Here is a 20,206-nt window from a genome sequence, read left to right as displayed (position 1 = left end):
AAAGAAACAGAAACCAACGATAACTCCCAAGAACAAAAATGGCAAAACGGGGACGCAGCCGGCAGGATTCGAACCTGCGCGGGAATATCCCAATGGATTTCAAGTCCATCGCCTTAACCACTCGGCCACGACTGCCCCGACAGTAACGGATTACATGTGCTCCGGATCGTTCGGTCCGTTCCCCTTTTCCTCTGAACTCGCCACCCGCCACGTTCTGTGCGGGATTGATGGCGAGGCCCTCACGTAAACCATTTCGAGGATGTAAAAGTGCTGTAAAAGAAACAGCAACCAACGATAACTCCCAAGAACAAAAATGGCAAAACGGGGACGCAGCCGGCAGGATTCGAACCTGCGCGGGAATATCCCAATGGATTTCAAGTCCATCGCCTTAACCACTCGGCCACGACTGCCCCGGCAGTAACGGATTACATGTGCTCCGGATCGTTCGGTCCGTTCCCCTTTTCCTCTGAACTCGCCACCCGCCACGTTCTGTGCGGGATTGATGGCGAGGCCCTTACGTAAACCATTTCGAGGATGTAAAAGTGCTGTAAAAGAAACAGAAACCAACGATAACTCCCAAGAACAAAAATGGCAAAACGGGGACGCAGCCGGCAGGATTCGAACCTGCGCGGGAATATCCCAATGGATTTCAAGTCCATCGCCTTAACCACTCGGCCACGACTGCCCCGACAGTAACGGATTACATGTGCTCCGGATCGTTCGGTCCGTTCCCCTTTTCCTCTGAACTCGCCACCCGCCGCGTTCTGGGCGGGATTGATGGCGAGACCCTCACGTAAACCATTTCGAGGATGTAAAAGTGCTGTAAAAGAAACAGAAACCAACGATAACTCCCAAGAACAAAAATGGCAAAACGGGGACGCAGCCGGCAGGATTCGAACATGCGCGGGAATACCCCAACGGATTTTAAGTCCATCGCCTTAACCACTCGGCCACGACTGCCCCGACAGTAACGGATTACATGTGCTCCGGATCGTTCGGTCCGTTCCCCTTTTCCTCAAAAACTCGCCACCCGCCGCGTTCTGGGCGGGATTGATGGCGAGACCCTCACGTAAACCATTTCGAGGATGTAAAAGTGCTGTAAAAGAAACAGAAACCAACGATAACTCCCAAGAACAAAAATGGCAAAACGGGGACGCAGCCGGCAGGATTCGAACCTGCGCGGGAATATCCCAATGGATTTCAAGTCCATCGCCTTAACCACTCGGCCACGACTGCCCCGACAGTAACGGATTACATGTGCTCCGGATCGTTCGGTCCGTTCCCCTTTTCCTCTGAACTCGCCACCCGCCACGTTCTGTGCGGGATTGATGGCGAGGCCCCTACGTAAACCATTTCGAGGATGTAAAAGTGCTGTAAAAGAAACAGAAACCAACGATAACTCCCAAGAACAAAAATGGCAAAACGGGGACGCAGCCGGCAGGATTCGAACCTGCGCGGGAATATCCCAATGGATTTCAAGTCCATCGCCTTAACCACTCGGCCACGACTGTCCCGGCAGTAACGGATTACATGTGCTCCGGATCGTTCGGTCCGTTCCCCTTTTCCTCTGAACTCGCCACCCGCCACGTTCTGTGCGGGATTGATGGCGAGGCCCCTACGTAAACCATTTCCAGGATGTAAAAGTGCTGTAAAAGAAACAGAAACCAACGATAACTCCCAAGAACAAAAATGGCAAAACGTGGACGCAGCCCGCAGGATTCCAGCCTGCGTGGGAATATATCCATGGATTTCAAGTCCATCGCCATAACCACTCGGCCACGACTGTCCCGGCAGTAACGGATTACATGTGCTCCGGATCGTTCGGTCCGTTCCCCTTTTCCTCTGAACTCGCCACCCGCCACGTTCTGTGCGGGATTGATGGCGAGGCCCCTACGTAAACCATTTCGAGGATGTAAAAGTGCTGTAAAAGAAACAGAAACCAACGATAACTCCCAAGAACAAAAATGGCAAAACGGGGACGCAGCCGGCAGGATTCGAACCTGCGCGGGAATATCCCAATGGATTTCAAGTCCATCGCCTTAACCACTCGGCCACGACTGTCCCGGCAGTAACAGATTACATGTGCTCCGGATCGTTCGGTCCGTTCCCCTTTTCCTCTGAACTCGCCACCCGCCGCGTTCTGTGCGGGATTGGTGGCGAAGACCTCACGTAAACTATTTCGAGGATGTAAAAGCGCTGTAAAAGAAACAGAAACCAACGATAACTCCCAAGAACAAAAATGGCAAAACGTGGACGCAGCCCGCAGGATTCCAGCCTGCGTGGGAATATATCCATGGATTTCAAGTCCATCGCCTTAACCACTCGGCCACGACTGCCCCGACAGTAACGGATTACATGTGCTCCGGATCGTTCGGTCCGTTCCCCTTTTCCTCTGAACTCGCCACCCGCCGCGTTCTGGGCGGGATTGATGGCGAGACCCTCACGTAAACCATTTCGAGGATGTAAAAGTGCTGTAAAAGAAACAGAAACCAACGATAACTCCCAAGAACAAAAATGGCAAAACGGGGACGCAGCCGGCAGGATTCGAACCTGCGCGGGAATATCCCAATGGATTTCAAGTCCCTCGCCTTAACCACTCGGCCACGACTGTCCCGGCAGTAACGGATTACATGTGCTCCGGATCGTTCGGTCCGTTCCCCTTTTCCTCTGAACTCGCCACCCGCCACGTTCTGTGCGGGATTGATGGCGAGGCCCCTACGTAAACCATTTCGAGGATGTAAAAGTGCTGTAAAAGAAACAGAAACCAACGATAACTCCCAAGAACAAAAATGGCAAAACGGGGACGCAGCCTGCAGGATTCGAACCTGCGCGGGAATATCCCAATGGATTTCAAGTCCATCGCCTTAACCACTCGGCCACGACTGCCCCGACAGTAACGAATTACATGTGCTCCGGATCGTTCGGTCCGTTCCCCTTTTCCTCTGAACTCGCCACCCGCCGCGTTCTGGGCGGGATTGATGGCGAGGCCCTCACGTAAACCATTTCGAGGATGTAAAAGTGCTGTAAAAGAAACAGCAACCAACGATAACTCCCAAGAACAAAAATGGCAAAACGTGGACGCAGCCCGCAGGATTCCAGCCTGCGCGGGAATATCCCAATGGATTTCAAGTCCATCGCCATAACCACTCGGCCACGACTGTCCCGGCAGTAACGGATTACATGTGCTCCGGATCGTTCGGTCCGTTCCCCTTTTCCTCTGAACTCGCCACCCGCCACGTTCTGTGCGGGATTGATGGCGAGGCCCTTACGTAAACCATTTCGAGGATGTAAAAGCGCTGTAAAAGAAACAGAAACCAACGATAACTCCCAAGAACAAAAATGGCAAAACGTGGACGCAGCCCGCAGGATTCCAGCCTGCGCGGGAATATCCCAATGGATTTCAAGTCCATCGCCATAACCACTCGGCCACGACTGTCCCGGCAGTAACGGATTACATGTGCTCCGGATCGTTCGGTCCCTTCCCCTTTTCCTCTGAACTCGCCACCCGCCGCGTTCTGGGCGGGATTGATGGCGAGGCCCTTACGTAAACCATTTCGAGGATGTAAAAGCGCTGTAAAAGAAACAGAAACCAACGATAACTCCCAAGAACAAAAATGGCAAAACGTGGACGCAGCCCGCAGGATTCCAGCCTGCGCGGGAATATCCCAATGGATTTCAAGTCCATCGCCATAACCACTCGGCCACGACTGTCCCGGCAGTAACGGATTACATGTGCTCCGGATCGTTCGGTCCGTTCCCCTTTTCCTCTGAACTCGCCACCCGCCACGTTCTGTGCGGGATTGATGGCGAGGCCCTTACGTAAACCATTTCGAGGATGTAAAAGTGCTGTAAAAGAAACAGAAACCAACGATAACTCCCAAGAACAAAAATGGCAAAACGGGGACGCAGCCGGCAGGATTCGAAACTGCGCGGGAATATCCCAATGGATTTCAAGTCCATCGCCTTAACCACTCGGCCACGACTGCCCCGGAAGTAACAGATTACATGTGCTCCGGATCGTTCGGTCCGTTCCCCTTTTCCTCTGAACTCGCCACCCGCCGCGTTCTGTGCGGGATTGGTGGCGAAGACCTCACGTAAACTATTTCGAGGATGTAAAAGCGCTGTAAAAGAAACAGAAACCAACGATAACTCCCAAGAACAAAAATGGCAAAACGGGGACGCAGCCGGCAGGATTCGAACCTGCGCGGGAATATCACAATGGATTTCAAGTCCATCGCCTTAACCACTCGGCCACGACTGCCCCGGCAGTAACAGATTACATGTGCTCCGGATCGTTCGGTCCGTTCCCCTTTTCCTCTGAACTCGCCACCTGCCGCGTTCTGTGCGGGATTGGTGGCGAAGGCCTCACGTAAACTATTTCGAGGATGTAAAAGTGCTGTAAAAGAAACAGAAACCAACGATAACTCCGAAGAACAAAAATGGCAAAACGGGGACGCAGCCGGCAGGATTCGAAACTGCGCGGGAATATCCCAATGGATTTCAAGTGCATCGCCTTAACCACTCGGCCACGACTGCCCCGGAAGTAACAGATTACATGTGCTCCGGATCGTTCGGTCCGTTCCCCTTTTCCTCTGAACTCGCCACCCGCCGCGTTCTGTGCGGGATTGGTGGCGAAGACCTCACGTAAACTATTTCGAGGATGTAAAAGCGCTGTAAAAGAAACAGAAACCAACGATAACTCCCAAGAACAAAAATGGCAAAACGGGGACGCAGCCGGCAGGATTCGAACCTGCGCGGGAATACCCCAACGGATTTCAAGTCCATCGCCTTAACCACTCGGCCACGACTGCCCCGACAGTAACGGATTACATGTGCTCCGGTTCGTTCGGTCCGTTCCCCTTTTCCTCAAAAACTCGCCACCCGCCGCGTTCTGGGCGGGATTGATGGCGAGACCCTCACGTAAACCATTTCGAGGATGTAAAAGTGCTGTAAAAGAAACAGAAACCAACGATAACTCCCAAGAACAAAAATGGCAAAACGGGGACGCAGCCGGCAGGATTCGAACCTGCGCGGGAATATCCCAATGGATTTCAAGTCCATCGCCTTAACCACTCGGCCACGACTGCCCCGGCAGTAACAGATTACATGTGCTCCGGATCGTTCGGTCCGTTCCCCTTTTCCTCTGAACTCGCCACCCGCCGCGTTCTGTGCGGGATTGGTGGCGAAGGCCTCACGTAAACTATTTCGAGGATGTAAAGGCGCTGTAAAAGAAACAGAAACCAACGATAACTCCCAAGAACAAAAATGGCAAAACGGGGACGCAGCCGGCAGGATTCGAACATGCGCGGGAATACCCCAACGGATTTCAAGTCCATCGCCTTAACCACTCGGCCACGACTGCCCCGACAGTAACGGATTACATGTGCTCCGGATCGTTCGGTCCGTTCCCCTTTTCCTCAAAAACTCGCCACCCGCCGCGTTCTGGGCGGGATTGATGGCGAGACCCTCACGTAAACCATTTCGAGGATGTAAAAGTGCTGTAAAAGAAACAGAAACCAACGATAACTCCCAAGAACAAAAATGGCAAAACGGGGACGCAGCCGGCAGGATTCGAACCTGCGCGGGAATATCCCAATGGATTTCAAGTCCATCGCCTTAACCACTCGGCCACGACTGCCCCGACAGTAACGGATTACATGTGCTCCGGATCGTTCGGTCCGTTCCCCTTTTCCTCTGAACTCGCCACCCGCCACGTTCTGTGCGGGATTGATGGCGAGGCCCTCACGTAAACCATTTCGAGGATGTAAAAGTGCTGTAAAAGAAACAGCAACCAACGATAACTCCCAAGAACAAAAATGGCAAAACGGGGACGCAGCCGGCAGGATTCGAACCTGCGCGGGAATATCCCAATGGATTTCAAGTCCATCGCCTTAACCACTCGGCCACGACTGCCCCGGCAGTAACGGATTACATGTGCTCCGGATCGTTCGGTCCGTTCCCCTTTTCCTCTGAACTCGCCACCCGCCACGTTCTGTGCGGGATTGATGGCGAGGCCCTTACGTAAACCATTTCGAGGATGTAAAAGTGCTGTAAAAGAAACAGAAACCAACGATAACTCCCAAGAACAAAAATGGCAAAACGGGGACGCAGCCGGCAGGATTCGAACCTGCGCGGGAATATCCCAATGGATTTCAAGTCCATCGCCTTAACCACTCGGCCACGACTGCCCCGACAGTAACGGATTACATGTGCTCCGGATCGTTCGGTCCGTTCCCCTTTTCCTCTGAACTCGCCACCCGCCACGTTCTGTGCGGGATTGATGGCGAGGCCCTCACGTAAACCATTTCGAGGATGTAAAAGTGCTGTAAAAGAAACAGCAACCAACGATAACTCCCAAGAACAAAAATGGCAAAACGGGGACGCAGCCGGCAGGATTCGAACCTGCGCGGGAATATCCCAATGGATTTCAAGTCCATCGCCTTAACCACTCGGCCACGACTGCCCCGGCAGTAACGGATTACATGTGCTCCGGATCGTTCGGTCCGTTCCCCTTTTCCTCTGAACTCGCCACCCGCCACGTTCTGTGCGGGATTGATGGCGAGGCCCTTACGTAAACCATTTCGAGGATGTAAAAGTGCTGTAAAAGAAACAGAAACCAACGATAACTCCCAAGAACAAAAATGGCAAAACGGGGACGCAGCCGGCAGGATTCGAACCTGCGCGGGAATATCCCAATGGATTTCAAGTCCATCGCCTTAACCACTCGGCCACGACTGCCCCGACAGTAACGGATTACATGTGCTCCGGATCGTTCGGTCCGTTCCCCTTTTCCTCTGAACTCGCCACCCGCCGCGTTCTGGGCGGGATTGATGGCGAGACCCTCACGTAAACCATTTCGAGGATGTAAAAGTGCTGTAAAAGAAACAGAAACCAACGATAACTCCCAAGAACAAAAATGGCAAAACGGGGACGCAGCCGGCAGGATTCGAACATGCGCGGGAATACCCCAACGGATTTCAAGTCCATCGCCTTAACCACTCGGCCACGACTGCCCCGACAGTAACGGATTACATGTGCTCCGGATCGTTCGGTCCGTTCCCCTTTTCCTCAAAAACTCGCCACCCGCCGCGTTCTGGGCGGGATTGATGGCGAGACCCTCACGTAAACCATTTCGAGGAAGTAAAAGTGCTGTAAAAGAAACAGAAACCAACGATAACTCCCAAGAACAAAAATGGCAAAACGGGGACGCAGCCGGCAGGATTCGAACCTGCGCGGGAATATCCCAATGGATTTCAAGTCCATCGCCTTAACCACTCGGCCACGACTGCCCCGACAGTAACGGATTACATGTGCTCCGGATCGTTCGGTCCGTTCCCCTTTTCCTCTGAACTCGCCACCCGCCACGTTCTGTGCGGGATTGATGGCGAGGCCCCTACGTAAACCATTTCGAGGATGTAAAAGTGCTGTAAAAGAAACAGAAACCAACGATAACTCCCAAGAACAAAAATGGCAAAACGGGGACGCAGCCGGCAGGATTCGAACCTGCGCGGGAATATCCCAATGGATTTCAAGTCCATCGCCTTAACCACTCGGCCACGACTGTCCCGGCAGTAACGGATTACATGTGCTCCGGATCGTTCGGTCCGTTCCCCTTTTCCTCTGAACTCGCCACCCGCCACGTTCTGTGCGGGATTGATGGCGAGGCCCCTACGTAAACCATTTCGAGGATGTAAAAGTGCTGTAAAAGAAACAGAAACCAACGATAACTCCCAAGAACAAAAATGGCAAAACGTGGACGCAGCCCGCAGGATTCCAGCCTGCGTGGGAATATATCCATGGATTTCAAGTCCATCGCCATAACCACTCGGCCACGACTGTCCCGGCAGTAACGGATTACATGTGCTCCGGATCGTTCGGTCCGTTCCCCTTTTCCTCTGAACTCGCCACCCGCCACGTTCTGTGCGGGATTGATGGCGAGGCCCCTACGTAAACCATTTCGAGGATGTAAAAGTGCTGTAAAAGAAACAGAAACCAACGATAACTCCCAAGAACAAAAATGGCAAAACGGGGACGCAGCCGGCAGGATTCGAACCTGCGCGGGAATATCCCAATGGATTTCAAGTCCATCGCCTTAACCACTCGGCCACGACTGTCCCAGCAGTAACAGATTACATGTGCTCCGGATCGTTCGGTCCGTTCCCCTTTTCCTCTGAACTCGCCACCCGCCGCGTTCTGTGCGGGATTGGTGGCGAAGACCTCACGTAAACTATTTCGAGGATGTAAAAGCGCTGTAAAAGAAACAGAAACCAACGATAACTCCCAAGAACAAAAATGGCAAAACGTGGACGCAGCCCGCAGGATTCCAGCCTGCGTGGGAATATATCCATGGATTTCAAGTCCATCGCCTTAACCACTCGGCCACGACTGCCCCGACAGTAACGGATTACATGTGCTCCGGATCGTTCGGTCGGTTCCCCTTTTCCTCTGAACTCGCCACCCGCCGCGTTCTGGGCGGGATTGATGGCGAGACCCTCACGTAAACCATTTCGAGGATGTAAAAGTGCTGTAAAAGAAACAGAAACCAACGATAACTCCCAAGAACAAAAATGGCAAAACGGGGACGCAGCCGGCAGGATTCGAACCTGCGCGGGAATATCCCAATGGATTTCAAGTCCATCGCCTTAACCACTCGGCCACGACTGTCCCGGCAGTAACGGATTACATGTGCTCCGGATCGTTCGGTCCGTTCCCCTTTTCCTCTGAACTCGCCACCCGCCACGTTCTGTGCGGGATTGATGGCGAGGCCCCTACGTAAACCATTTCGAGGATGTAAAAGTGCTGTAAAAGAAACAGAAACCAACGATAACTCCCAAGAACAAAAATGGCAAAACGGGGACGCAGCCGGCAGGATTCGAACCTGCGCGGGAATATCCCAATGGATTTCAAGTCCATCGCCTTAACCACTCGGCCACGACTGCCCCGACAGTAACGAATTACATGTGCTCCGGATCGTTCGGTCCGTTCCCCTTTTCCTCTGAACTCGCCACCCGCCGCGTTCTGGGCGGGATTGATGGCGAGGCCCTCACGTAAACCATTTCGAGGATGTAAAAGTGCTGTAAAAGAAACAGCAACCAACGATAACTCCCAAGAACAAAAATGGCAAAACGTGGACGCAGCCCGCAGGATTCCAGCCTGCGCGGGAATATCCCAATGGATTTCAAGTCCATCGCCATAACCACTCGGCCACGACTGTCCCGGCAGTAACGGATTACATGTGCTCCGGATCGTTCGGTCCGTTCCCCTTTTCCTCTGAACTCGCCACCCGCCACGTTCTGTGCGGGATTGATGGCGAGGCCCCTACGTAAACCATTTCGAGGATGTAAAAGTGCTGTAAAAGAAACAGAAACCAACGATAACTCCCAAGAACAAAAATGGCAAAACGGGGACGCAGCCGGCAGGATTCGAACCTGCGCGGGAATATCCCAATGGATTTCAAGTCCATCGCCTTAACCACTCGGCCACGACTGCCCCGACAGTAACGGATTACATGTGCTCCGGATCGTTCGGTCCGTTCCCCTTTTCCTCTGAACTCGCCACCCGCCACGTTCTGTGCGGGATTGATGGCGAGGCCCCTACGTAAACCATTTCGAGGATGTAAAAGTGCTGTAAAAGAAACAGAAACCAACGATAACTCCCAAGAACAAAAATGGCAAAACGGGGACGCAGCCGGCAGGATTCGAACCTGCGCGGGAATATCCCAATGGATTTCAAGTCCATCGCCTTAACCACTCGGCCACGACTGTCCCGGCAGTAACGGATTACATGTGCTCCGGATCGTTCGGTCCGTTCCCCTTTTCCTCTGAACTCGCCACCCGCCACGTTCTGTGCGGGATTGGTGGCGAAGACCTCACGTAAACTATTTCGAGGATGTAAAAGCGCTGTAAAAGAAACAGAAACCAACGATAACTCCCAAGAACAAAAATGGCAAAACGGGGACGCAGCCGGCAGTATTCGAACCTGCGCGGGAATATCCCAATGGATTTCAAGTCCATCGCCTTAACCACTCGGCCACGACTGCCCCGACAGTAACGAATTACATGTGCTCCGGATCGTTCGGTCCGTTCCCCTTTTCCTCTGAACTCGCCACCCGCCACGTTCTGTGCGGGATTGATGGCGAGGCCCCTACGTAAACCATTTCGAGGATGTAAAAGTGCTGTAAAAGAAACAGAAACCAACGATAACTCCCAAGAACAAAAATGGCAAAACGGGGACGCAGCCGGCAGGATTCGAACCTGCGCGGGAATATCCCAATGGATTTCAAGTCCATCGCCTTAACCACTCGGCCACGACTGCCCCGACAGTAACGGATTACATGTGCTCCGGATCGTTCGGTCCGTTCCCCTTTTCCTCTGAACTCGCCACCCGCCACGTTCTGGGCGGGATTGATGGCGAGACCCTCACGTAAACCATTTCGAGGATGTAAAAGTGCTGTAAAAGAAACAGAAACCAACGATAACTCCCAAGAACAAAAATGGCAAAACGGGGACGCAGCCGGCAGGATTCGAACCTGCGCGGGAATATCCCAATGGATTTCAAGTCCATCGCCTTAACCACTCGGCCACGACTGCCCCGACAGTAACGGATTACATGTGCTCCGGATCGTTCGGTCCGTTCCCCTTTTCCTCTGAACTCGCCACCCGCCACGTTCTGTGCGGGATTGATGGCGAGGCCCTTACGTAAACCATTTCGAGGATGTAAAAGTGCTGTAAAAGAAACAGAAACCAACGATAACTCCCAAGAACAAAAATGGCAAAACGGGGACGCAGCCGGCAGGATTCGAACATGCGCGGGAATATCCCAACGGATTTCAAGTCCATCGCAGACATAGCTCGTGCAGTGTTATCGCAGGACTTGACAGAACAGTTGCAGGCCGTCCAGCGGCTCGAGGTGGCTCTTGCCCGACAAACGCGTGGGGCTGAGCCGGCTGGAGACCGGGGGTATAAACCCCACAGGTCGACAGCGGGCCGGCCTAGCGGGAGTCGGGGAGGCAACACCCCGAAGACGCCTTAACTACGTCGGGTGGCGGGGGACCCTGCGTGGTCCTCCCCGCTACCTCCGCCGGTCATTCTAAATAAAGTTTACTTCTCTCTCTTTCTCGGCCACAACTGATTTTTTTTCTTTTATTGCCTGTATGAACACCAGAATAAAACTTCGTCAATGAAAGGTTAAAAAATCCCCGACCATGCTTTGGCTGGCGGAAAGATTTATAATAGACATCAAAAGTACACAAATCTCCCAAAATTGGTAACCATTCCAGCTCTATACCCTGAGTTGTAGTAATATCGTACATCGAAGTCGTGCTCTGTGCAAAATACTTGCTAACGATTTGGGCGTGCACGTCAGCATGGCGTACAGCCATACGCGACCTCCAAATTGAATGCAATGCTACAGCCATTATAGGGTCGCACGGCACACCATCACAACACTCAACGGGGAGATACCGTATTCCCTGTGGTATTACAGGCAATTCTTTCTTCAGGGTTTTTTGAAGGATATCCCAAAAGAAGATGGCATCCCAGCACTCCATGAAAACATACTCCACAGTCTCTGGTTTATTGCACGAAGAATACGTGCTGGACCAAACCTCATATAATCCCTTTTCCTGCATCCAGGTCTTCACTGGAAGATTGTTCGTGTGCAGCTTAAAGAAAACGTTTTCACTGACGCTGGGATAAACTCTTTACACGTGACAAAACATTTTGACCAGGTCCTTTACAATACATTGACCTGTAACGGGGCACTGGAAAAAGAATATCCTTCAATTCTTTTGTTAGCATTTTTCTTGACACAGTAGACAAAAGAGAAACGTACCGCTAGAAGCCAAAAAGCATCAACAATTTCAAAAAACCCTTGCATCTTACAGGTCATCTGTTACTGGAGGACACAACAAACTCAGGTAGTACACTGGGAAGAGTCATCTGCAAAAACTTGCGCAGAAAAGGATCCTCCGCATCCCTTAGGAGCAAAAAACGGTTCACAATTTGCCGTAAAAACACATGGCACAAACCAACTCCTCCGTGTTTCACACTTCAAAACAGATTACTTCTGCTTTTACGCTCCCACACCTAACCCCACACGAAAACAGCAAAGACACGGTGAATCTTCTGGACATGCGCCCTTTAACAATGTAATATCTGTATAACGTACCACAGCTTCGCCAAGAGGAAAAGGTTACAAACGATGGCCCGTACGTAAACGGATAATGCGCGGCCTCGCCATTTGTTGGCTTTTTCGGGTAGACCCGTCACTTTCCCCCTCCAATACTCTTCACTATTCTGATGGTATTTCAAAGGCACTCCCAGGTAACGTGCTGGCGTTGTCGACCAGCTGACGTTCTGAAACACTTCTGGGGTTGCTGCCCACTCTCCGTACCAAAAACTACAACATTTATTCTAGTTCGCTGAACTGCAGGTGACACCGCAAAACTCTTTAGTGACAACTATTACTTTGTCTACACTTTGTTTATCCTCACAAAATACCGCGACGTTACCGGCGTAGGTTAATAGCTTCACTTCACTTGATTGCAAACGAAAACCATGAATGTCATTGTCATTAATTATTCTTAAACAGAAAGGCTCTAAGAAAATACAGAAAAGAAGAGGTGAAGCTGGGCACCCTTGCCTCACCGAAGATTCTACAGATAAACTTTTTGTTACATCCTTGTTGATAATGAGTTGTGTGGTGCAATTTTTGTAAGCCATGTGGACACCCCTGAAAAGCACGTCACCCACATTGACATGTTATAAAATGCAAAACAAAATTTCATGACAGACGCGGTCGAATGCGTTTTCGAAATCAATTTGTAGCATCGCTACTTTCTGCTGAAACATATCGCAGCCCTGCAGCACACTGCGAGCAATGTGTGTGTTTGTCTGTATGCTCCGACCCCGCATCCCACATGTTTGGTGTGGTCCCACAAGCGATGTTACAATTCTTTGCAATCTTTTTGCCACTTTCATAAAAACCTTGTAGTCTACGTTGGCAAGGGTGATTGGACGGTAACCCGTTACACTTTGAAGTTTAGCAGGATCGTCTGATTTGGGAATCAATACCGTGTGTGTTCTTGTAAATGACTTTGGTAGTTCGTTTTTTTCAAAAGCATCTTAGAAAACTAGAAATAAGAATGGCGCCACTACACCGCTAAACTTCTTATAAAATTCCGCTGACAGGCCATCAGGCACCGGCGCTTTGCCCACTTTTAAGTCCCCTATGGCAGCTTCAGTTTCTTGTAATGTTATTGGTTCTTCCAGTTGAACCTTCACCTCATCTTCCAGTCTTTGCATGAATTTAAGATAATCTTGCTTAAATCTTTCCGTACAAGGGTAAGCTGTGCTAGAAAGATTTGTGTAATGTTCAATGAAAGCTGCTTTTATGTTTTCTACATCTTTAATCAAACGTCCCTGCCATAGTATTTCTTCAATTTTATCCCGCTTTGCGTACCTCATTTCATCACTTAAGGCCCTTTTCGTGGGCATCTCCCCTACTAGTAAACCTTCTGCGCGCTTCTGTAACCCTTCTGCGCGGTATCGCTCTTTATCAATGGCTTCCAACTTGCTTTTTATTTGTGAGATGTCGTCAATGAAAGCGCCCGGCATTTCACATTCCAGTTGGAGCATGCGCTTAAGATTACTCCTGAGCTCGTTCTCACTCTTTCTTTCAGCCCTTGCAATGATCGCTGCCCTTTCTACAGCGGACAGTTTACTATCTTCTTTTATAGGTTTCCATCTATCTCCCCAGGCCATGCTTTCGTTACTTTTTTTGTTTGTTGAAAGCTTCCATGACATCATCGTTGTACATTTCATCACTTAAAAGTTTTGTATTTAGTTTCCATAGGTCCCAGCTAAATTTCTTGAAGTTGCTCCTCCTCCCCCTTAGCAAGAAAGAAACGAAACAGTGATCGCTGAAAGACACATACTCAACGTTATAGCCCTTGCAGTTGGGAGCCAAATCACCCGACAAATAAATCCTATCTAAGCGGGCGTGGCTAGCCCCCTGAAAATGCGTGAACCGTAGCGTGTTCACGTTAACAGAGCAATGGGCGACGTCAACTAACACGTGTTTTCCTAGCAGTTCTGTCAGCAGCTGAATACTGGAATCTTGCCACTTACTGGCGCCAGATCGGTCTACCCTCTCGCAAACACAGTTAAAATCACCTAATAAAATGACATGCCTTTCGCAATCCAAAAAACCTTCGACAGATTCAAAGAACACATTTCTCTCTCGGCACACCGTTGGTGCATAAATACACAATGCGCGAAAACTATAGCCGAAACAAACAAAATCGCATACAATAAACCTACAAAATACACACATACAACACTCTCGAACTGAATACCAACATTATTTCTAAAGAAGATGCAACACCCACCCGCACACACCACTGCTTGGCTTACACACGCACTAAAGCTGTTTGACAAAGGTTTTATCATTTTTTCAATACTCTCTTCACTTTCTATCTTCATCTCGTGTATCGCCAGAACATCGATTTCTTTTTCGTATATTATTCTACGCAACTGACATTTTTTGCGCCTTTCTCCGAGGCCTCGTACGTTTAGCGCGCCAATATTTATACTGGCCTTTGAAGTACTGGCATTTAAGAAAGGGAAGGAAACAGAGCAGACAGCACTTTCGTGTCGCCAGCTTGCATGCTGCTCGTATTTCCCTCCGGTGTCTCGTTCCCTTCGGGTGCGGCTGGCTTTGCTTTTTTTCCGGTTGGTGGGGTTGCCCAGCTCTACCGTGCCATCGTTGCGCAAAGTTACATCCCGGTGATGTGCTTACGTACCGTAGCGCGGGCATTGCACTTGGTCCTCCCCAACCCCGCCCCCCTTCCACCTCCTTTTTTTTACTTTTTCGACAGTCTGACTCAGGTGACGGCCGACCGACCTTTGTTGCGACCCGGAGGTATGTTGGGCTTCAGTTTCAGGGATGCGCGTCGAACCTGCGGGGTCGCCTTCCACGGCGGTTCCTCGGTGCTTAGCTCCCCGGTGCCGTCGTCGCTCACCTCTGCTCGGGGTCGCTTGCCTACTGGGTGGACTGGCCGCGTCCTCCCGAGTTCCATGCAGTCACTCTTGCCTCCCTCGAGGTTGACCGCTCCTTCTTCGCCTGCGGACTAAACCGCGGGTGCATGCATCTTCCGGCTCTTCAGGTAAATCGTCGATAGTCCCGGGATCCTTGGATGCCGGCTCCGGTGGCGTGTCTGCCTAGACCTTCTCGGTGGGCGTGGCCCCCCTCGGTTGTAGGGAGCCTACATGCCGCCGTCGACGACGAGGTGACGAACCACCGAGTAAGAGCCTACATGCCGCTGTAGGGAGCCTACATGTAGGCTCCCTACTCGGTGGTTCGTCACCTCCTTTTTTCGCAGCCTCCTCGGCGTCAGCCACGCCCATAATAAACTCCGTCTGCCGGTCATTCTTTCCTGGTACCACGACGTTGGCATTGGTGCGTACGCACTGGCTCTCGTTATGGCCGAAGCGACGACAAAGAGCACAGCGCGGCACCCGGCACTCGCGCCGAATACGGCCGCTCTGGTGGCAGCGAAGGCAGAGAGGCACCTGCTCGGCCACCACCGGCAAGGCGATCTCGCCGGCGACTCGTACCTGGTGAGGATGATCGTCCACGCTGATGCCCGACTTCAGCCGGAGGGTGACCCGTCGAAGACTGGGCGGAGCAGCTTGGCACACGCCATCGGTCCCTGGTCACTTCACTGGCCTTTTCGTATAGCACCAGGGTGCTTCGCACTTCGTCGTCGGCGAAGTGGTGAAGCACTCAGTCGAGCTTAAAACGGACGTCCTGGTTTGGGGGCTCAATGACGAGGAACCGACATTCTCTAACTCGAAGTTATCCGGCGGCAACAATTCCGGGGCCGCTTCAACGTCCTTAAGGGTCCCCGCCCACAAATGGTTCATGTGGCACACCCCCAGGGCGACAACGTAGGGGAGCAGCGCCAGACAAACCAGCATGTCTTGAAGATCTTCCACCTTGTACGGCCTTCCTTTGACGTCCGCGTGCAAAAATATTGTGTTAAGGGCAGATGGTCCTAATGGTAGATGAGGCAGAATAACTTGGTAGTCCTGGGTTTCCGTATCACGAACAACATACCTGTTACCGCGGGCCGAAAGGCCCGCCAAAACCGCCCCTTGCACGGAGCTCACCAATCCCCCACCCCACGCTCCGATGGCCGGAAGTGGAATCACGCGGCCACGACTGCCCCAGCAGTAATGGACCGCATGTAATCCAGATCGTTCGGTGTCTTCTCCCTTCTCCCTGAACTCGTCACCCGCCGCGTGGTGTGCGGGAGATATGGCGGGTCCTCATGTAAACCATTTCGAGGATGTAAAAGTACCGCAAACGAAACAGAAAGTAACGATAACTTCCAAGAATAGAATAAAATGAAGGAAGCTCACACTAACGCGTAAGACTTGAAGGTAGAGAAGCTGTGCGCAATCCTCACGACCCCCACGAGGGTTTAAGTTCACGATAGCAGCCGATTTGTTCCGTCTTCGCTGCCGCAACGACCTTTACTCCATCTTTGTTGGACAGTCTTGGCCAATCTCCCAATGTGGGTATGCTTGGCTCGACAAACGTGCGCCGAGGACACTGGGAGGACTCCACGTGGCACGCACACACGAGCGCTCGGAATTTTGCTGGTTTTTTAACTGCCCGGCGGTCCCGCGAGGCGCGGATTCACGTGCGCTCGCCATTTTCTTGGTATTTTTAACAGCCGACACGAAACTCGAATGATTTGCTAAACAGCTCCGCTGTTAGAATAGCAAAACGTGGACGCAGTCGGCAGGATTCAAACCTGCGCGGGAAAATCCCAATGGGTTTCAAGTCCATCGCCCTAACCAATCGGCCACGACTGCCCCGGTAGTACCGGATTACATGTACTCCGGATCGTTTGGTCCCTTTTCCTTTGTCTCTGAACTCGTCACCCGTCGGAAGGTGTGCGGGAGTTATGGCGAGGGCCTCATGTAAACCATTTCGGTGATCTAAAAGTGCTGTAAAGGAAACAGAAACTAACGATAACTTCCGAGAACAAAAATGGCAAAACGTGGACGCAGCCGGCAGGATTCGGACCTGCGCGGGAATATCCCAATGGATTTCAAGTCCATCGCCTTAACCACTCGGCCACGACTGCCCCGGTAGTACCGGATTACATGTACTCCGGATCGTTTGGTCCCTTCCCCTTTGTCTCTGAACTCGTCAACTGCCGGAAGGTGTGCGGGAGTTATGGCGAGGAACTCATGTAAACCATTTCGGTGATCTAAAAGTGCTGCAAAAGAAACAGGAACAAACGATAACTTCCGAGAACAAAAATGGCAAAACGTGGACGCAGCCGGCCGGATTCGGACCTGCGCGGGAATATCCCAATGGATTTCAAGTCCATCGCCTTAACCACTCGGCCACGACTGCCCCGGTAGTACCGGATTACATGTACTCCGGATCGTTTGGTCCCTTTTCCTTTGTCTCTGAACTCGTCACCCGTCGGAAGGTGTGCGGGAGTTATGGCGAGGGCCTCATGTAAACCATTTCGGTGATCTAAAAGTGCTGTAAAGGAAACAGAAACTAACGATAACTTCCGAGAACAAAAATGGCAAAACGTGGACGCAGCCGGCCGGATTCAAACCTGCGCGGGAAAATCCCAATGGGTTTCAAGTCCATCGCCCTAACCACTCGGCCACGACTGCCCCGGTAGTACCGGATTACATGTACTCCGGATCGTTTGGTCCCTTCCCCTTTGTCTCTGAACTCGTCAACTGCCGGAAGGTGTGCGGGAGTTATGGCGAGGAACTCATGTAAACCATTTCGGTGATCTAAAAGTGCTGCAAAAGAAACAGGAACAAACGATAACTTCCGAGAACAAAAATGGCAAAACGTGGACGCAGCCGGCAGGATTCGAACCTGCGCGGGCATATCCCAATGGATTTCAAGTCCATCGCCTTAACCACTCGGCCACGACTGCCCCGGTAGTACCGGATTACATGTACTCCGGATCGTTCGCTCCCTGCCCCTTTGCCTCCGAACTCGTTATCCTCCACGTTTTGTGCGCGAGTTGTGGCGAAGCATTCATGGAAACCATTTCGGCGATCTAAAAGTGCTGTAAAGGAAACAGAAACTAACGATAACTTCCGAGAACAAAAATGGCAAAACGTGGACGCAGCCGGCAGGATTCAAACCTGCGCGGGAAAATCCCAATGGGTTTCAAGTCCATCGCCCTAACCACTCGGCCACGACTGCCCCGGTAGTACCGGATTACATGTACTCCGGATCGTTTGGTCCCTTTTCCTTTGTCTCTGAACTCGTCACCCGTCGGAAGGTGTGCGGGAGTTATGGCGAGGGCCTCATGTAAACCATTTCGGTGATCTAAAAGTGCTGTAAAGGAAACACAAACTTACGATAACTTCCGAGAACAAAAATGGCAAAACGTGGACGCAGCCGGCAGGATTCAAACCTGCGCGGGAAAATCCCAATGGGTTTCAAGTCCATCGCCCTAACCACTCGGCCACGACTGCCCCGGTAGTACCGGAATACATGTACTCCGAATCGTTTGGTCCCTTCCCCTTTGTCTCTGAACTCGTCAACCGCCGGAAGGTGTGCGGGAGTTATGGCGAGGAACTTATCTAAACCATTTCGGTGATCTAAAAGTGCTGCAAAGGAAACAGGAACAAACGATAAATTCCGAGAACAAAAATGGCAAAACGTGGACGCAGCAGGCAGGATTCGAACCTGCGCGGGCATATGCCAATGGATTTCAAGTCCATCGTCTTAACCACTCGGCCACGACTGCCCCGGTAGTACCGGATTACATGTACTCCGGATCGTTCGCTCCCTGCCCCTTTGCCTCCGAACTCGTTATCCTCCACGTTGTGTGCGCGAGTTGTGGCGAAGCATTCATGGAAACCATTTCTGTGATCTAAAAGTGCTGTAAAGGAAACAGAAACTAACGATAACTTCCTAGAACAAAAATGGCAAAACGTGGACGCAGCCGGCAGGATTCAAACCTGCGCGGGAAAATCCCAATGGGTTTCAAGTCCATCGCCCTAACCACTCGGCCACGACTGCCCCGGTAGTACCGGATTACATGTACTCCGGATCGTTCGCTCCCTGCTCCTTTGCCTCCGAACTCGTTATCCTCCACGTTGTGTGCGCGAGTTGTGGCGAAGCATTCATGGAAACCATTTCGGTGATCTAAAAGTGCTGTAAAGGAAACAGAAACCAACGATAACTTCCGAGAACAAAAATGGCAAAACGTGGACGCAGCCGGCAGGATTCAAACCTGCGCGGGAAAATCCCAATGGGTTTCAAGTCCATCGCCCTAACCACTCGGCCACGACTGCCCCGGTAGTACCGGATTACATGTACTCCGAATCGTTTGGTCCCTTCCCCTTTGTCTCTGAACTCGTCAACCGCCGGAAGGTGTGCGGGAGTTATGGCGAGGAACTCATGTAAACCATTTCGGTGATCTAAAAGTGCTGCAAAGGAAACAGGAACAAACGATAAATTCCTAGAACAAAAATGGCAAAACGTGGACGCAGCCGGCAGGATTCGAACCTGCGCGGGCTTATCCCAATAGATTTCAAGTCCATCGCCTTAACCACTCGGCCACGACTGCCCCGGTAGTACCGGATTACATGTACTCCGGATCGTTCGCTCCCTGCCCCTTTGCCTCCGAACTCGTTATCCTCCACGTTGTGTGCGCGAGTTATGGCGAAGCATTCATGGAAACCATTTCGGTGATCTAAAAGTGCTGTAAAGGAAACAGAAACTAACGATAACTTCCGAGAACAAAAATGGCAAAACGTGGACGCAGCCGGCAGGATTCAAACCTGCGCGAGAAAATCCCAATGGGTTTCAAGTCCATCGCCCTAACCACTCGGCCACGACTGCCCCGGTAGTACCGGATTACATGTACTCCGGATCGTTCGCTCCATGCCCCTTTGCCTCCGAACTTGTTATCCTCCACGTTGTGTGCGCAAGTTGTGGCGAAGCATTCATGGAAACCATTTCTGTGATCTAAAAGTGCTGTAAAGGAAACAGAAACTAACGATAACTTCCTAGAACAAAAATGGCAAAACGTGGACGCAGCCGGCCGGATTCAAACCTGCGCGGGAAAATCCCAATGGGTTTCAAGTCCATCGCCCTAACCACTCGGCCACGACTGCCCCGGTAGTACCGGATTACATGT

The 20,206-nt window shown here is 51.6% G+C and overlaps 1 protein-coding gene and 44 non-coding genes across 45 annotated transcripts in view; all 45 read right to left on the bottom strand.

Moving 5' to 3' along the window:
• LOC144145809 (neprilysin-1-like) overlaps positions 1-20,206 on the bottom strand; it is a gene marked incomplete in the record, with an annotated part of 116,429 nt that overhangs the window by 84,687 nt on the left and 11,536 nt on the right.
• Trnas-uga (transfer RNA serine (anticodon UGA)) lies at positions 54-135 on the bottom strand. Its single transcript has one exon. It is a non-coding gene; the product is annotated as a tRNA-Ser (tRNA).
• Positions 329-410, bottom strand: Trnas-uga (transfer RNA serine (anticodon UGA)). The gene has a single exon. It is a non-coding gene; the product is annotated as a tRNA-Ser (tRNA).
• On the bottom strand, positions 604-685 carry Trnas-uga (transfer RNA serine (anticodon UGA)). Its single transcript has one exon. It is a non-coding gene; the product is annotated as a tRNA-Ser (tRNA).
• Positions 879-960, bottom strand: Trnal-uaa (transfer RNA leucine (anticodon UAA)). The gene has a single exon. It is a non-coding gene; the product is annotated as a tRNA-Leu (tRNA).
• On the bottom strand, positions 1,155-1,236 carry Trnas-uga (transfer RNA serine (anticodon UGA)). Its single transcript has one exon. It is a non-coding gene; the product is annotated as a tRNA-Ser (tRNA).
• Trnas-uga (transfer RNA serine (anticodon UGA)) lies at positions 1,430-1,511 on the bottom strand. Its single transcript has one exon. It is a non-coding gene; the product is annotated as a tRNA-Ser (tRNA).
• On the bottom strand, positions 1,980-2,061 carry Trnas-uga (transfer RNA serine (anticodon UGA)). The gene has a single exon. It is a non-coding gene; the product is annotated as a tRNA-Ser (tRNA).
• Trnas-uga (transfer RNA serine (anticodon UGA)) lies at positions 2,530-2,611 on the bottom strand. The gene has a single exon. It is a non-coding gene; the product is annotated as a tRNA-Ser (tRNA).
• On the bottom strand, positions 2,805-2,886 carry Trnas-uga (transfer RNA serine (anticodon UGA)). The gene has a single exon. It is a non-coding gene; the product is annotated as a tRNA-Ser (tRNA).
• Trnas-uga (transfer RNA serine (anticodon UGA)) lies at positions 3,905-3,986 on the bottom strand. Its single transcript has one exon. It is a non-coding gene; the product is annotated as a tRNA-Ser (tRNA).
• Positions 4,180-4,261, bottom strand: Trnas-uga (transfer RNA serine (anticodon UGA)). The gene has a single exon. It is a non-coding gene; the product is annotated as a tRNA-Ser (tRNA).
• On the bottom strand, positions 4,455-4,536 carry Trnas-uga (transfer RNA serine (anticodon UGA)). The gene has a single exon. It is a non-coding gene; the product is annotated as a tRNA-Ser (tRNA).
• On the bottom strand, positions 4,730-4,811 carry Trnas-uga (transfer RNA serine (anticodon UGA)). Its single transcript has one exon. It is a non-coding gene; the product is annotated as a tRNA-Ser (tRNA).
• Trnas-uga (transfer RNA serine (anticodon UGA)) lies at positions 5,006-5,087 on the bottom strand. The gene has a single exon. It is a non-coding gene; the product is annotated as a tRNA-Ser (tRNA).
• Positions 5,281-5,362, bottom strand: Trnas-uga (transfer RNA serine (anticodon UGA)). The gene has a single exon. It is a non-coding gene; the product is annotated as a tRNA-Ser (tRNA).
• Positions 5,557-5,638, bottom strand: Trnas-uga (transfer RNA serine (anticodon UGA)). Its single transcript has one exon. It is a non-coding gene; the product is annotated as a tRNA-Ser (tRNA).
• On the bottom strand, positions 5,832-5,913 carry Trnas-uga (transfer RNA serine (anticodon UGA)). The gene has a single exon. It is a non-coding gene; the product is annotated as a tRNA-Ser (tRNA).
• Trnas-uga (transfer RNA serine (anticodon UGA)) lies at positions 6,107-6,188 on the bottom strand. Its single transcript has one exon. It is a non-coding gene; the product is annotated as a tRNA-Ser (tRNA).
• Positions 6,382-6,463, bottom strand: Trnas-uga (transfer RNA serine (anticodon UGA)). Its single transcript has one exon. It is a non-coding gene; the product is annotated as a tRNA-Ser (tRNA).
• Positions 6,657-6,738, bottom strand: Trnas-uga (transfer RNA serine (anticodon UGA)). Its single transcript has one exon. It is a non-coding gene; the product is annotated as a tRNA-Ser (tRNA).
• On the bottom strand, positions 6,932-7,013 carry Trnas-uga (transfer RNA serine (anticodon UGA)). Its single transcript has one exon. It is a non-coding gene; the product is annotated as a tRNA-Ser (tRNA).
• On the bottom strand, positions 7,208-7,289 carry Trnas-uga (transfer RNA serine (anticodon UGA)). Its single transcript has one exon. It is a non-coding gene; the product is annotated as a tRNA-Ser (tRNA).
• On the bottom strand, positions 7,483-7,564 carry Trnas-uga (transfer RNA serine (anticodon UGA)). The gene has a single exon. It is a non-coding gene; the product is annotated as a tRNA-Ser (tRNA).
• On the bottom strand, positions 8,033-8,114 carry Trnas-uga (transfer RNA serine (anticodon UGA)). The gene has a single exon. It is a non-coding gene; the product is annotated as a tRNA-Ser (tRNA).
• Positions 8,583-8,664, bottom strand: Trnas-uga (transfer RNA serine (anticodon UGA)). Its single transcript has one exon. It is a non-coding gene; the product is annotated as a tRNA-Ser (tRNA).
• Positions 8,858-8,939, bottom strand: Trnas-uga (transfer RNA serine (anticodon UGA)). The gene has a single exon. It is a non-coding gene; the product is annotated as a tRNA-Ser (tRNA).
• Trnas-uga (transfer RNA serine (anticodon UGA)) lies at positions 9,408-9,489 on the bottom strand. The gene has a single exon. It is a non-coding gene; the product is annotated as a tRNA-Ser (tRNA).
• On the bottom strand, positions 9,683-9,764 carry Trnas-uga (transfer RNA serine (anticodon UGA)). Its single transcript has one exon. It is a non-coding gene; the product is annotated as a tRNA-Ser (tRNA).
• Trnas-uga (transfer RNA serine (anticodon UGA)) lies at positions 9,958-10,039 on the bottom strand. The gene has a single exon. It is a non-coding gene; the product is annotated as a tRNA-Ser (tRNA).
• Positions 10,233-10,314, bottom strand: Trnas-uga (transfer RNA serine (anticodon UGA)). The gene has a single exon. It is a non-coding gene; the product is annotated as a tRNA-Ser (tRNA).
• Trnas-uga (transfer RNA serine (anticodon UGA)) lies at positions 10,508-10,589 on the bottom strand. The gene has a single exon. It is a non-coding gene; the product is annotated as a tRNA-Ser (tRNA).
• Trnas-uga (transfer RNA serine (anticodon UGA)) lies at positions 16,802-16,883 on the bottom strand. Its single transcript has one exon. It is a non-coding gene; the product is annotated as a tRNA-Ser (tRNA).
• On the bottom strand, positions 17,077-17,158 carry Trnas-uga (transfer RNA serine (anticodon UGA)). Its single transcript has one exon. It is a non-coding gene; the product is annotated as a tRNA-Ser (tRNA).
• Positions 17,352-17,433, bottom strand: Trnas-uga (transfer RNA serine (anticodon UGA)). The gene has a single exon. It is a non-coding gene; the product is annotated as a tRNA-Ser (tRNA).
• Positions 17,627-17,708, bottom strand: Trnas-uga (transfer RNA serine (anticodon UGA)). The gene has a single exon. It is a non-coding gene; the product is annotated as a tRNA-Ser (tRNA).
• On the bottom strand, positions 17,902-17,983 carry Trnas-uga (transfer RNA serine (anticodon UGA)). The gene has a single exon. It is a non-coding gene; the product is annotated as a tRNA-Ser (tRNA).
• On the bottom strand, positions 18,177-18,258 carry Trnas-uga (transfer RNA serine (anticodon UGA)). The gene has a single exon. It is a non-coding gene; the product is annotated as a tRNA-Ser (tRNA).
• Positions 18,452-18,533, bottom strand: Trnas-uga (transfer RNA serine (anticodon UGA)). Its single transcript has one exon. It is a non-coding gene; the product is annotated as a tRNA-Ser (tRNA).
• On the bottom strand, positions 18,727-18,808 carry Trnas-uga (transfer RNA serine (anticodon UGA)). The gene has a single exon. It is a non-coding gene; the product is annotated as a tRNA-Ser (tRNA).
• On the bottom strand, positions 19,002-19,083 carry Trnas-uga (transfer RNA serine (anticodon UGA)). Its single transcript has one exon. It is a non-coding gene; the product is annotated as a tRNA-Ser (tRNA).
• Positions 19,277-19,358, bottom strand: Trnas-uga (transfer RNA serine (anticodon UGA)). The gene has a single exon. It is a non-coding gene; the product is annotated as a tRNA-Ser (tRNA).
• On the bottom strand, positions 19,552-19,633 carry Trnas-uga (transfer RNA serine (anticodon UGA)). Its single transcript has one exon. It is a non-coding gene; the product is annotated as a tRNA-Ser (tRNA).
• On the bottom strand, positions 19,827-19,908 carry Trnas-uga (transfer RNA serine (anticodon UGA)). The gene has a single exon. It is a non-coding gene; the product is annotated as a tRNA-Ser (tRNA).
• Trnas-uga (transfer RNA serine (anticodon UGA)) lies at positions 20,102-20,183 on the bottom strand. Its single transcript has one exon. It is a non-coding gene; the product is annotated as a tRNA-Ser (tRNA).

The sequence above is a fragment of the Haemaphysalis longicornis genome, unplaced genomic scaffold (assembly GCF_048455015.1).
Source record: "Haemaphysalis longicornis isolate Haplotype H1 unplaced genomic scaffold, Haemaphysalis longicornis Haplotype H1 scaffold_7, whole genome shotgun sequence".
In the NCBI taxonomy this organism is placed as follows: domain Eukaryota; kingdom Metazoa; phylum Arthropoda; class Arachnida; order Ixodida; family Ixodidae; genus Haemaphysalis; species Haemaphysalis longicornis.
The sequence above is the reverse complement of the archived record's forward strand: the minus strand, read 5'-3'. Positions and strand labels throughout refer to the sequence as shown.